We start from the raw sequence: 12890 nt of genomic DNA on the forward strand, positions 1-12890 counted from the left end.
AAGTGGATATGTACAAGTTTATAAGTAAATGAGATGTTTTTCCAATTAATAATTCTAAGAACTGAATGGAAAAAGAAAATCGTAAAGTTTAGATAAGTCCCACTGTGATTTGTACTCAGATCCCGGTTTTCAGAGTCTAGAGTGCTAAGCATGATACCATCAAACCACCTGTACCAGGTTGAGCTTTTCATTTTGAGAGAAGAGATTGCATTCACGGGGGAATCTTATATTTTATTGCAAAATCGTATCTCACATAAAAAGTACTGTTCAACAGAGTGATAGCGTTACTTGAGTCCTCTGGGCAACATCCTTCCCTAACATAGTTCAATATGCAAAAGTTGAACAGAATAGAAAAGTAATAACATTCTGTTGGTCTTTGACTGTAGAACATTAAAAACTTTGAAATGTTCACATTGCTGCAGCAATTTGCTCCCTTGTCACATGGGAGGTTCCATGGTGTAATGGTTAGCACTTTGGACTTTGAATCCAAGGATCCGAGTTCAAATCTCGGTGGGACCACTTTCATGACTGTTGATCAAATCTTTTTCTGTCAAGTGTATTCATAAATATCACAAATCTAACACGGGTAGAGTGAAACATTAATTTATTGATTGTATTCTGAAAGTCTATTCGATGTGAGCAAATGATAGAACTTTTAGAAAACATGGAAATTAAATGGCTCAAAATAATGAGACATTTTGCGAGCTGACTGTTTTCTCAAACTCATCACAGGGGGCTGATGCAAGATATTACTTTCTTAAATCTTACTGTTATTGATAAGGGGAAGATGGAACTTTTTAATTGGAAATCCTTCATTAAAACAAAACTTGAGGAATCAAATTGTGTATTATGGGGACAGAAGATATGACGTTTTGAATAACAATCGTGAAATTCAGACACACATATATTTTACACTCTGATTTTCTAAAGTAAATCCATAACCATAAAGTAAAATCTTTCGAAAGACGTGTCAAAGGTAATAATCTGAATTTCTCTTTCAAAGAAATTCACAATTAAATGCACTGTGTAAGTCAAGCATGTTGTCATATAAGAAATCAGCAAAAATTAACTATCTCATTACTGGTCATATAGATGAGAGAGGAAATGAACCTAACGTTTAAATTGTGGATGGGAAACAACAGTTTTTAGTTTTCAGCTTCAATACATATGTTTATGAATAATTGATTTCTTTATATAGTCTTATCGCTATCTAGACGGATATAGCTATGTATACATAGATGCATACTTATACGTTGATAAGTATCAGTATAAAACATTGACGTTATGTTTTTCCAAGACCAAATTCTAAGAAATGGGTGAAATAGTAAATCTCATAATTCAAGCAGGTCCCACCAAGATTTGAACTCGGATCGTTGGATTCAGAGTCCAGAGTGCTAACCATTACACCATGGAACCCTCCCATACATGAGTCATTTTTCCATTGAGACAAAAGAGAGCGCATTAGTGCGGGGGCATTTCTTACATTGATGAAACGATATCTCTGTTGAATGCTCATAGTGTAAAGAGCTATAATGTGATTTGATTCTGTTCAGATACATTCTCCTTAACAGTGTTAAATATGCAAACGTTTATCAGGATAGGCAAGTTATATCATAATGATCATCTTTGACTGTAACATATTAAAACATTTTACATTTCCAAACTAATACACCCATTTCTTTGTCTCTCACATGGGCTGCGCCAAAGAGCAATGATTGGCACGTTGGACTTTGCATGCAAAGGTACCAGTCCAAATCTTGGGGGTACTATTTTATTACTCTTGACCTTTTCTATTTCTGTCACCTTTGTTTATTGATAGCTCAAATCCAACACCAGTAGGTTGAAAGAGACAATTATTGATTCCTTTCAAAACGTCCATCAGCTTGAACAAGTACCAGAAATACAAACATTATAATAAGTTTACATCACATTCCTACACAAAATAGTGTGACATTAAGAAATCCTATCCTGTTTTTCTGAAATGCATTTCAGAGGCCTGATTCCCAGCATCCCTTTTTGAAGCTTTCTGCGCTATTGATAAGGCGAATTTAGCACATTTTGAAAGAGAAGTGTTCTTAAATCAAACCTAGAGAACCACAATGACGGTATCATTCAGATAGTACAAATGTTTTTGTATATTAGTATGGAAATTGTGAAATAAAACGTTTTTCATGCTGATTTTCAACAGTCGATCTGCAATCGTGAAACATAAGCTTTTGCTTGGAGGCCTCACAGGTACTGATCTAATTTTCTCTTTTAAGATTATTCACAAATCATATGATATGCTTTGTATAAATCAACTATATTGTTAGATCAAAATTGAGTAAAAAGTGACTATCTCAATTTCATGACATATAGAAGAGTAAGGAGAAGAAGCTCATGTTTCAAATGTGGAGAAGCAACAACTTTTCATTATTTTCACCTCTACTAATTATATGCATTTTTATAATGTATGTGTTTATGTTGTCCTATAAATATACAGAGACATATAGCAAGATATAGGGAGATACATACGTGTAAAGTGGATATGTACAAGTTTATAAGTAAATGAGATGTTTTTCCAATTAATAATTCTAAGAACTGAATGGAAAAAGAAAATCGTAAAGTTTAGATAAGTCCCACTGTGATTTGTACTCAGATCCCGGTTTTCAGAGTCTAGAGTGCTAAGCATGATACCATCAAACCACCTGTACCAGGTTGAGCTTTTCATTTTGAGAGAAGAGATTGCATTCACGGGGGAATCTTATATTTTATTGCAAAATCGTATCTCACATAAAAAGTACTGTTCAACAGAGTGATAGCGTTACTTGAGTCCTCTGGGCAACATCCTTCCCTAACATAGTTCAATATGCAAAAGTTGAACAGAATAGAAAAGTAATAACATTCTGTTGGTCTTTGACTGTAGAACATTAAAAACTTTGAAATGTTCACATTGCTGCAGCAATTTGCTCCCTTGTCACATGGGAGGTTCCATGGTGTAATGGTTAGCACTTTGGACTTTGAATCCAAGGATCCGAGTTCAAATCTCGGTGGGACCACTTTCATGACTGTTGATCAAATCTTTTTCTGTCAAGTGTATTCATAAATATCACAAATCTAACACGGGTAGAGTGAAACATTAATTTATTGATTGTATTCTGAAAGTCTATTCGATGTGAGCAAATGATAGAACTTTTAGAAAACATGGAAATTAAATGGCTCAAAATAATGAGACATTTTGCGAGCTGACTGTTTTCTCAAACTCATCACAGGGGGCTGATGCAAGATATTACTTTCTTAAATCTTACTGTTATTGATAAGGGGAAGATGGAACTTTTTAATTGGAAATCCTTCATTAAAACAAAACTTGAGGAATCAAATTGTGTATTATGGGGACAGAAGATATGACGTTTTGAATAACAATCGTGAAATTCAGACACACATATATTTACACTCTGATTTTCTAAAGTAAATCCATAACCATAAAGTAAAATCTTTCGAAAGACGTGTCAAAGGTAATAATCTGAATTTCTCTTTCAAAGAAATTCACAATTAAATGCACTGTGTAAGTCAAGCATGTTGTCATATAAGAAATCAGCAAAAATTAACTATCTCATTACTGGTCATATAGATGAGAGAGGAAATGAACCTAACGTTTAAATTGTGGATGGGAAACAACAGTTTTTAGTTTTCAGCTTCAATACATATGTTTATGAATAATTGATTTCTTTATATAGTCTTATCGCTATCTAGACGGATATAGCTATGTATACATAGATGCATACTTATACGTTGATAAGTATCAGTATAAAACATTGACGTTATGTTTTTCCAAGACCAAATTCTAAGAAATGGGTGAAATAGTAAATCTCATAATTCAAGCAGGTCCCACCAAGATTTGAACTCGGATCGCTGGATTCAGAGTCCAGAGTGCTAACCATTACACCATGGAACCCTCCCATACATGAGTCATTTTTCCATTGAGACAAAAGAGAGCGCATTAGTGCGGGGGCATTTCTTACATTGATGAAACGATATCTCTGTTGAATGCTCATAGTGTAAAGAGCTATAATGTGATTTGATTCTGTTCAGATACATTCTCCTTAACAGTGTTAAATATGCAAACGTTTATCAGGATAGGCAAGTTATATCATAATGATCATCTTTGACTGTAACATATTAAAACATTTTACATTTCCAAACTAATACACCCATTTCTTTGTCTCTCACATGGGCTGCGCCAAAGAGCAATGATTGGCACGTTGGACTTTGCATGCAAAGGTACCAGTCCAAATCTTGGGGGTACTATTTTATTACTCTTGACCTTTTCTATTTCTGTCACCTTTGTTTATTGATAGCTCAAATCCAACACCAGTAGGTTGAAAGAGACAATTATTGATTCCTTTCAAAACGTCCATCAGCTTGAACAAGTTACAGAAATACAAACATTATAATACGTTTACATCACATTCCTACACAAAATAGTGTGACATTAAGAAATCCTATCCTGTTTTTCTGAAATGCATTTCAGAGGCCTGATTCCCAGCATCCCTTTTTGAAGCTTTCTGCGCTATTGATAAGGCGAATTTAGCACATTTTGAAAGAGAAGTGTTCTTAAATCAAACCTAGAGAACCACAATGACGGTATCATTCAGATAGTACAAATGTTTTTTGTATATTAGTATGGAAATTGTGAAATAAAACGTTTTTCATGCTGATTTTCAACAGTCGATCTGCAATCGTGAAACATAAGCTTTTGCTTGGAGGCCTCACAGGTACTGATCTAATTTTCTCTTTTAAGATTATTCACTAATCATATGATATGCTTTGTATAAATCAACTATATTGTTAGATCAAAATTGAGTAAAAAGTGACTATCTCAATATCATGACATATAGAAGAGTAAGGAGAAGAAGCTCATGTTTCAAATGTGGAGAGGCAACAACTTTTCATTATTTTCACCTCTACTAATTATATGCATTTTTATAATGTATGTGTTTATGTTGTCCTATAAATATACAGAGACATATAGCAAGATATAGGGAGATACATACGTGTAAAGTGGATATGTACAAGTTTATAAGTAAATGAGATGTTTTTCCAATTAATAATTCTAAGAACTGAATGGAAAAAGAAAATCGTAAAGTTTAGATAAGTCCCACTGTGATTTGTACTCAGATCCCGGTTTTCAGAGTCTAGAGTGCTAAGCATGATACCATCAAACCACCTGTACCAGGTTGAGCTTTTCATTTTGAGAGAAGAGATTGCATTCACGGGGGAATCTTATATTTTATTGCAAAATCGTATCTCACATAAAAAGTACTGTTCAACAGAGTGATAGCGTTACTTGAGTCATCTGGGCAACATCCTTCCCTAACATAGTTCAATATGCAAAAGTTGAACAGAATAGAAAAGTAATAACATTCTGTTGGTCTTTGACTGTAGAACATTAAAAACTTTGAAATGTTCACATTGCTGCAGCAATTTGCTCCCTTGTCACATGGGAGGTTCCATGGTGTAATGGTTAGCACTTTGGACTTTGAATCCAAGGATCCGAGTTCAAATCTCGGTGGGACCACTTTCATGACTGTTGATCAAATCTTTTTCTGTCAAGTGTATTCATAAATATCACAAATCTAACACGGGTAGAGTGAAACATTAATTTATTGATTGTATTCTGAAAGTCTATTCGATGTGAGCAAATGATAGAACTTTTAGAAAACATGGAAATTAAATGGCTCAAAATAATGAGACATTTTGCGAGCTGACTCTGTTTTCTCAAACTCATCACAGGGGGCTGATGCAAGATATTACTTTCTTAAATCTTACTGTTATTGATAAGGGGAAGATGGAACTTTTTAATTGGAAATCCTTCATTAAAACAAAACTTGAGGAATCAAATTGTGTATTATGGGGACAGAAGATATGACGTTTTGAATAACAATCGTGAAATTCAGACACACATATATTTACACTCTGATTTTCTAAAGTAAATCCATAACCATAAAGTAAAATCTTTCGAAAGACGTGTCAAAGGTAATAATCTGAATTTCTCTTTCAAAGAAATTCACAATTAAATGCACTGTGTAAGTCAAGCATGTTGTCATATAAGAAATCAGCAAAAATTAACTATCTCATTACTGGTCATATAGATGAGAGAGGAAATGAACCTAACGTTTAAATTGTGGATGGGAAACAACAGTTTTTAGTTTTCAGCTTCAATACATATGTTTATGAATAATTGATTTCTTTATATAGTCTTATCGCTATCTAGACGGATATAGCTATGTATACATAGATGCATACTTATACGTTGATAAGTATCAGTATAAAACATTGACGTTATGTTTTTCCAAGACCAAATTCTAAGAAATGGGTGAAATAGTAAATCTCATAATTCAAGCAGGTCCCACCGAGATTTGAACTCGGATCGCTGGATTCAGAGTCCAGAGTGCTAACCATTACACCATGGAACCCTCCCATACATGAGTCATTTTTCCATTGAGACAAAAGAGAGCGCATTAGTGCGGGGGCATTTCTTACATTGATGAAACGATATCTCTGTTGAATGCTCATAGTGTAAAGAGCTATAATGTGATTTGATTCTGTTCAGATACATTCTCCTTAACAGTGTTAAATATGCAAACGTTTATCAGGATAGGCAAGTTATATCATAATGATCATCTTTGACTGTAACATATTAAAACATTTTACATTTCCAAACTAATACACCCATTTCTTTGTCTCTCACATGGGCTGCGCCAAAGAGCAATGATTGGCACGTTGGACTTTGCATGCAAAGGTACCAGTCCAAATCTTGGGGGTACTATTTTATTACTCTTGACCTTTTCTATTTCTGTCACCTTTGTTTATTGATAGCTCAAATCCAACACCAGTAGGTTGAAAGAGACAATTATTGATTCCTTTCAAAACGTCCATCAGCTTGAACAAGTTACAGAAATACAAACATTATAATACGTTTACATCACATTCCTACACAAAATAGTGTGACATTAAGAAATCCTATCCTGTTTTTCTGAAATGCATTTCAGAGGCCTGATTCCCAGCATCCCTTTTTGAAGCTTTCTGCGCTATTGATAAGGCGAATTTAGCACATTTTGAAAGAGAAGTGTTCTTAAATCAAACCTAGAGAACCACAATGACGGTATCATTCAGATAGTACAAATGTTTTTTGTATATTAGTATGGAAATTGTGAAATAAAACGTTTTTCATGCTGATTTTCAACAGTCGATCTGCAATCGTGAAACATAAGCTTTTGCTTGGAGGCCTCACAGGTACTGATCTAATTTTCTCTTTTAAGATTATTCACTAATCATATGATATGCTTTGTATAAATCAACTATATTGTTAGATCAAAATTGAGTAAAAAGTGACTATCTCAATATCATGACATATAGAAGAGTAAGGAGAAGAAGCTCATGTTTCAAATGTGGAGAGGCAACAACTTTTCATTATTTTCACCTCTACTAATTATATGCATTTTTATAATGTATGTGTTTATGTTGTCCTATAAATATACAGAGACATATAGCAAGATATAGGGAGATACATACGTGTAAAGTGGATATGTACAAGTTTACAAGTAAATGAGATGTTTTTCCAATTAATAATTCTAAGAACTGAATGGAAAAGAAAATCGTAAAGTTTAGATAAGTCCCACTGTGATTTGTACTCAGATCCCGGTTTTCAGAGTCTAGAGTGCTAAGCATGATACCATCAAACCACCTGTACCAGGTTGAGCTTTTCATTTTGAGAGAAGAGATTGCATTCACGGGGGAAGCTTATATTTTATTGCAAAATCGTATCTCACATAAAAAGTACTGTTCAACAGAGTGATAGCGTTACTTGAGTCCTCTGGGCAACATCCTTCCCTAACATAGTTCAATATGCAAAAATTGAACAGAATAGAAAAGTAATAACATTCTGTTGGTCTTTGACTGTAGAACATTAAAAACTTTGAAATGTTCACATTGCTGCAGCAATTTGCTCCCTTGTCTCATGGGAGGTTCCATGGTGTAATGGTTAGCACTTTGGACTTTGAATCCAAGGATCTGAGTTCAAATCTCGGTGGGACCACTTTCATGACTGTTGATCAAATCTTTTTCTGTCAAGTGTATTCATAAATATCACAAATCTAACACGGGTAGAGTAAAACATTAATTTATTGATTGTATTCTGAAAGTCTATTCGATGTGAGCAAATGATAGAACTTTTAGAAAACATGGAAATTAAATGGCTCAAAATAATGAGACATTTTGCGAGCTGACTCTGTTTTCTCAAACTCATCACAGGGGGCTGATGCAAGATATTACTTTCTTAAATCTTACTGTTATTGATAAGGGGAAGATGGAACTTTTTAATTGGAAATCCTTCATTAAAACAAAACTTGAGGAATCAAATTGTGTATTATGGGGACAGAAGATATGACGTTTTGAATAACAATCGTGAAATTCAGACACACATATATTTACACTCTGATTTTCTAAAGTAAATCCATAACCATGAAGTAAAATCTTTCGAAAGACGTGTCAAAGGTAATAATCTGAATTTCTCTTTCAAAGAAATTCACAATTAAATGCACTGTGTAAGTCAAGCATGTTGTCATATAAGAAATCAGCAAAAATTAACTATCTCATTACTGGTCATATAGATGAGAGAGGAAATGAACCTAACGTTTAAATTGTGGATGGGAAACAACAGTTTTTAGTTTTCAGCTTCAATACATATGTTTATGAATAATTGATTTCTTTATATAGTCTTATCGCTATCTAGACGGATATAGCTATGTATACATAGATGCATACTTATACGTTGATAAGTATCAGTATAAAACATTGACGTTATGTTTTTCCAAGACCAAATTCTAAGAAATGGGTGAAATAGTAAATCTCATAATTCAAGCAGGTCCCACCAAGATTTGAACTCGGATCGCTGGATTCAGAGTCCAGAGTGCTAACCATTACACCATGGAACCCTCCCATACATGAGTCATTTTTCCATTGAGACAAAAGAGAGCGCATTAGTGCGGGGGCATTTCTTACATTGATGAAACGATATCTCTGTTGAATGCTCATAGTGTAAAGAGCTATAATGTGATTTGATTCTGTTCAGATACATTCTCCTTAACAGTGTTAAATATGCAAACGTTTATCAGGATAGGCAAGTTATATCATAATGATCATCTTTGACTGTAACATATTAAAACATTTTACATTTCCAAACTAATACACCCATTTCTTTGTCTCTCACATGGGCTGCGCCAAAGAGCAATGATTGGCACGTTGGACTTTGCATGCAAAGGTACCAGTCCAAATCTTGGGGGTACTATTTTATTACTCTTGACCTTTTCTATTTCTGTCACCTTTGTTTATTGATAGCTCAAATCCAACACCAGTAGGTTGAAAGAGACAATTATTGATTCCTTTCAAAACGTCCATCAGCTTGAACAAGTTACAGAAATACAAACATTATAATACGTTTACATCACATTCCTACACAAAATAGTGTGACATTAAGAAATCCTATCCTGTTTTTCTGAAATGCATTTCAGAGGCCTGATTCCCAGCATCCCTTTTTGAAGCTTTCTGCGCTATTGATAAGGCGAATTTAGCACATTTTGAAAGAGAAGTGTTCTTAAATCAAACCTAGAGAACCACAATGACGGTATCATTCAGATAGTACAAATGTTTTTTGTATATTAGTATGGAAATTGTGAAATAAAACGTTTTTCATGCTGATTTTCAACAGTCGATCTGCAATCGTGAGACATAAGCTTTTGCTTGGAGGCCTCACAGGTACTGATCTAATTTTCTCTTTTAAGATTATTCACAAATCATATGATATGCTTTGTATAAATCAACTATATTGTTAGATCAAAATTGAGTAAAAAGTGACTATCTCAATTTCATGACATATAGAAGAGTAAGGAGAAGAAGCTCATGTTTCAAATGTGGAGAGGCAACAACTTTTCATTATTTTCACCTCTACTAATTATATGCATTTTTATAATGTATGTGTTTATGTTGTCCTATAAATATACAGAGACATATAGCAAGATATAGGGAGATACATACGTGTAAAGTGGATATGTACAAGTTTACAAGTAAATGAGATGTTTTTCCAATTAATAATTCTAAGAACTGAATGGAAAAGAAAATCGTAAAGTTTAGATAAGTCCCACTGTGATTTGTACTCAGATCCCGGTTTTCAGAGTCTAGAGTGCTAAGCATGATACCATCAAACCACCTGTACCAGGTTGAGCTTTTCATTTTGAGAGAAGAGATTGCATTCACGGGGGAATCTTATATTTTATTGCAAAATCGTATCTCACATAAAAAGTACTGTTCAACAGAGTGATAGCGTTACTTGAGTCCTCTGGGCAACATCCTTCCCTAACATAGTTCAATATGCAAAAGTTGAACAGAATAGAAAAGTAATAACATTCTGTTGGTCTTTGACTGTAGAACATTAAAAACTTTGAAATGTTCACATTGCTGCAGCAATTTGCTCCCTTGTCTCATGGGAGGTTCCATGGTGTAATGGTTAGCACTTTGGACTTTGAATCCAAGGATCTGAGTTCAAATCTCGGTGGGACCACTTTCATGACTGTTGATCAAATCTTTTTCTGTCAAGTGTATTCATAAATATCACAAATCTAACACGGGTAGAGTGAAACATTAATTTATTGATTGTATTCTGAAAGTCTATTCGATGTGAGCAAATGATAGAACTTTTAGAAAACATGGAAATTAAATGGCTCAAAATAATGAGACATTTTGCGAGCTGACTCTGTTTTCTCAAACTCATCACAGGGGGCTGATGCAAGATATTACTTTCTTAAATCTTACTGTTATTGATAAGGGGAAGATGGAACTTTTTAATTGGAAATCCTTCATTAAAACAAAACTTGAGGAATCAAATTGTGTATTATGGGGACAGAAGATATGACGTTTTGAATAACAATCGTGAAATTCAGACACACATATATTTACACTCTGATTTTCTAAAGTAAATCCATAACCATGAAGTAAAATCTTTCGAAAGACGTGTCAAAGGTAATAATCTGAATTTCTCTTTCAAAGAAATTCACAATTAAATGCACTGTGTAAGTCAAGCATGTTGTCATATAAGAAATCAGCAAAAATTAACTATCTCATTACTGGTCATATAGATGAGAGAGGAAATGAACCTAACGTTTAAATTGTGGATGGGAAACAACAGTTTTTAGTTTTCAGCTTCAATACATATGTTTATGAATAATTGATTTCTTTATATAGTCTTATCGCTATCTAGACGGATATAGCTATGTATACATAGATGCATACTTATACGTTGATAAGTATCAGTATAAAACATTGACGTTATGTTTTTCCAAGACCAAATTCTAAGAAATGGGTGAAATAGTAAATCTCATAATTCAAGCAGGTCCCACCGAGATTTGAACTCGGATCGCTGGATTCAGAGTCCAGAGTGCTAACCATTACACCATGGAACCCTCCCATACATGAGTCATTTTTCCATTGAGACAAAAGAGAGCGCATTAGTGCGGGGGCATTTCTTACATTGATGAAACGATATCTCTGTTGAATGCTCATAGTGTAAAGAGCTATAATGTGATTTGATTCTGTTCAGATACATTCTCCTTAACAGTGTTAAATATGCAAACGTTTATCAGGATAGGCAAGTTATATCATAATGATCATCTTTGACTGTAACATATTAAAACATTTTACATTTCCAAACTAATACACCCATTTCTTTGTCTCTCACATGGGCTGCGCCAAAGAGCAATGATTGGCACGTTGGACTTTGCATGCAAAGGTACCAGTCCAAATCTTGGGGGTACTATTTTATTACTCTTGACCTTTTCTATTTCTGTCACCTTTGTTTATTGATAGCTCAAATCCAACACCAGTAGGTTGAAAGAGACAATTATTGATTCCTTTCAAAACGTCCATCAGCTTGAACAAGTTACAGAAATACAAACATTATAATACGTTTACATCACATTCCTACACAAAATAGTGTGACATTAAGAAATCCTATCCTGTTTTTCTGAAATGCATTTCAGAGGCCTGATTCCCAGCATCCCTTTTTGAAGCTTTCTGCGCTATTGATAAGGCGAATTTAGCACATTTTGAAAGAGAAGTGTTCTTAAATCAAACCTAGAGAACCACAATGACGGTATCATTCAGATAGTACAAATGTTTTTTGTATATTAGTATGGAAATTGTGAAATAAAACGTTTTTCATGCTGATTTTCAACAGTCGATCTGCAATCGTGAAACATAAGCTTTTGCTTGGAGGCCTCACAGGTACTGATCTAATTTTCTCTTTTAAGATTATTCACTAATCATATGATATGCTTTGTATAAATCAACTATATTGTTAGATCAAAATTGAGTAAAAAGTGACTATCTCAATTTCATGACATATAGAAGAGTAAGGAGAAGAAGCTCATGTTTCAAATGTGGAGAGGCAACAACTTTTCATTATTTTCACCTCTACTAATTATATGCATTTTTATAATGTATGTGTTTATGTTGTCCTATAAATATACAGAGACATATAGCAAGATATAGGGAGATACATACGTGTAAAGTGGATATGTACAAGTTTACAAGTAAATGAGATGTTTTTCCAATTAATAATTCTAAGAACTGAATGGAAAAGAAAATCGTAAAGTTTAGATAAGTCCCACTGTGATTTGTACTCAGATCCCGGTTTTCAGAGTCTAGAGTGCTAAGCATGATACCATCAAACCACCTGTACCAGGTTGAGCTTTTCATTTTGAGAGAAGAGATTGCATTCACGGGGGAATCTTATATTTTATTGCAAAATCGTATCTCACATAAAAAGTACTGTTCAACAGAGTGATAGCGTTACTTGA

The 12890-nt window shown here is 33.9% G+C and overlaps 10 non-coding genes across 10 annotated transcripts; 5 read left to right on the forward strand and 5 right to left on the reverse strand.

The window, feature by feature from the left end:
- The first annotated feature begins 447 nt into the window (after positions 1–447).
- TRNAQ-UUG (transfer RNA glutamine (anticodon UUG)) lies at positions 448–519 on the forward strand. The gene has a single exon. It is a non-coding gene; the product is annotated as a tRNA-Gln (tRNA).
- An 825-nt stretch (positions 520–1344) lies between these two features.
- On the reverse strand, positions 1345–1416 carry TRNAQ-CUG (transfer RNA glutamine (anticodon CUG)). Its single transcript has one exon. It is a non-coding gene; the product is annotated as a tRNA-Gln (tRNA).
- Positions 1417–2966: 1550 nt separating this feature from the next.
- On the forward strand, positions 2967–3038 carry TRNAQ-UUG (transfer RNA glutamine (anticodon UUG)). The gene has a single exon. It is a non-coding gene; the product is annotated as a tRNA-Gln (tRNA).
- An 824-nt stretch (positions 3039–3862) lies between these two features.
- TRNAQ-CUG (transfer RNA glutamine (anticodon CUG)) lies at positions 3863–3934 on the reverse strand. Its single transcript has one exon. It is a non-coding gene; the product is annotated as a tRNA-Gln (tRNA).
- Positions 3935–5485: 1551 nt separating this feature from the next.
- On the forward strand, positions 5486–5557 carry TRNAQ-UUG (transfer RNA glutamine (anticodon UUG)). Its single transcript has one exon. It is a non-coding gene; the product is annotated as a tRNA-Gln (tRNA).
- An 826-nt stretch (positions 5558–6383) lies between these two features.
- On the reverse strand, positions 6384–6455 carry TRNAQ-CUG (transfer RNA glutamine (anticodon CUG)). The gene has a single exon. It is a non-coding gene; the product is annotated as a tRNA-Gln (tRNA).
- Positions 6456–8005: 1550 nt separating this feature from the next.
- Positions 8006–8077, forward strand: TRNAQ-UUG (transfer RNA glutamine (anticodon UUG)). Its single transcript has one exon. It is a non-coding gene; the product is annotated as a tRNA-Gln (tRNA).
- Positions 8078–8903: 826 nt separating this feature from the next.
- Positions 8904–8975, reverse strand: TRNAQ-CUG (transfer RNA glutamine (anticodon CUG)). The gene has a single exon. It is a non-coding gene; the product is annotated as a tRNA-Gln (tRNA).
- A 1550-nt stretch (positions 8976–10525) lies between these two features.
- On the forward strand, positions 10526–10597 carry TRNAQ-UUG (transfer RNA glutamine (anticodon UUG)). The gene has a single exon. It is a non-coding gene; the product is annotated as a tRNA-Gln (tRNA).
- An 826-nt stretch (positions 10598–11423) lies between these two features.
- On the reverse strand, positions 11424–11495 carry TRNAQ-CUG (transfer RNA glutamine (anticodon CUG)). The gene has a single exon. It is a non-coding gene; the product is annotated as a tRNA-Gln (tRNA).
- Positions 11496–12890: the final 1395 nt, after the last annotated feature.

This window comes from Lissotriton helveticus, chromosome 4_1 (assembly GCF_964261635.1).
Source record: "Lissotriton helveticus chromosome 4_1, aLisHel1.1, whole genome shotgun sequence".
Classification (NCBI taxonomy): Eukaryota; Metazoa; Chordata; class Amphibia; order Caudata; family Salamandridae; genus Lissotriton; species Lissotriton helveticus.